The sequence below is a fragment of the Orycteropus afer genome, unplaced genomic scaffold, assembly GCF_000298275.1.
Source record: "Orycteropus afer afer isolate SDZICR_OR568_19922 unplaced genomic scaffold, OryAfe1.0 scaffold00495, whole genome shotgun sequence".
NCBI classification, from domain to species: domain Eukaryota; kingdom Metazoa; phylum Chordata; class Mammalia; order Tubulidentata; family Orycteropodidae; genus Orycteropus; species Orycteropus afer.
This window is the reverse complement of record NW_006922082.1, coordinates 882,796-884,635: the sequence shown is the minus strand read 5'-3', so window position 1 is coordinate 884,635 and position 1,840 is coordinate 882,796.

Sequence of the window (1,840 nt, the reverse complement as noted above, 5' to 3'; positions counted from 1 at the left end):
GAAATTCAGATTTAAGTAGGCATCCTATACTTTTATTTGCTAAATCTGGCAACTCTGAAGACTAAAGTTGGAGGCAGGGAACAAAAACAACCCCCCAACACACCTACTTCCTCTCCTTCCTGCCTGAGTCACTTTGGTGTGAGCAATTGTTGCCCCAGTTCCTGTGTGCCTGCCCTCTTCACCAGGCACCTGATTGGTGGCTCTCTTTTGGAGGAGGAGTTAGCTCCTGAAGCTCCAGCTGGTCTGAGGAGGCCCCTCCCCCACTGTACCAAAGGCCAGAGAGGTTCATCCACTTGCTCAGGGGCACACAGCCACTTTTCTTCCCTGAGCTTCTGGAGGACAGGGAGGGGGAGGAAGAAGAGAGTGGGAACTTCAGGTTAGAGTGCCGGAAGGGAGCTTGGAGCTCAACACTCACACATCACAGGAGAGAAAACTGAGGCACAGAGGAGTTCAGACCAAGACCTTCCCAGCCAGAGAGATTCTTTTTTAATTGTGATTTGGGTGAAAATTTACAGAGCAGATTCACTTTCCATACAACAGTTCACATACACTTTGTCTCGTGACACTGACTACAATTTACCACAGTGCAACAGCTCCCCTCCCACTTCCTCCCGATACTTACCTTTTCCCTGTGTCCATCCCTCCATGCACTCCTGCCCCCTGAGCTGTCTCCCTGTGCATAAACAGCCCTTCTTTCTCCCATGATTTTTCTCTCCAAGGAGTGTGTCTACTTGGGGTAAATGTTCAACTTGTGTGCCTGTCTTTTGTTTGGCTGGAAGCCACAGGTGTGGGTTCAATTCCAGACCTGAAGGGCAGCTAGGGGCCATAGTCTCAGTGGTTCCACCAGGATCTATCAGACCAGCAAAACTGCCCCCCCCTTTTCTTCCAAATTATTTTTAGTTTTGTTCCGCATTGTTCTCCCTCTCTATCCAGGATCTCCTACAGAGATCCCCCATCTGAATGGTTGACAGTGGTAGTCTGACATCATCTAGTTCTTCCCGTCTCATAGTCGTAGAGGCTGCAGATCATACGGTGTACCAGTTGCTAGGACTAATTCTTTCCATGAATCTTTAGTTTTCTTCATTCTTCTTTACTTTGGATGAGGAGAGACCCATTGTTGCATCTAGATAACTGCTTGCAAGCTTTTAAGATACCAATTGCTGCTCGCCAAAGTAGGAGGTGGAACAATGTTTTTGTGTAGTATGTTATGCCAATGGAGCTTGATGTCCCCTGGGACTATGGTCCCGAGCCCACAGGTTCAACTACTCTACTCGGTCCCTCTGGGTAGCTGACTGTGATCAAGCAGTGACTACAACCTTGTCCCTTGTCACCTCTACTATACACCTGGGAATTCAGATAATACAAATACACTTATAGGATCACTGTCTGCCAACCCTGTACATGGTCTTGGGTACACTCCCTGCTTCATAGACATACCTGCTAGTTCAGCCTGTCTATCCATCTATGCACTCGTATGCCCGTGTTTGCCTTCACTGACAACGCTGTTGTACTGTATGTGCAAAAGGGTTCCTCTTTGTTGTCTGTACCTCCCATGTACCTTTCTATATCTTCTTCTTTCTCAATGCCACCAGGTTGATCACTCACATTGCCTTTCTCTTCACCCAAATCAATACTTATCTCTACCTATCTAACAGTGTTCCCTCCCCTGCCCTCCCACCCCTGGGAACCAACAAAGAAAATTTCCTTCCATATCTAAACCTTTCCTTGATTTTACAATAACAGACTAATACAATATTTGTCCTTCTGTGATTGACTTATTTCACTCAGCATAATGTCCTCCAAGTTCATCCACGTTATGCAGTGTTTTGCAGATTCTAGG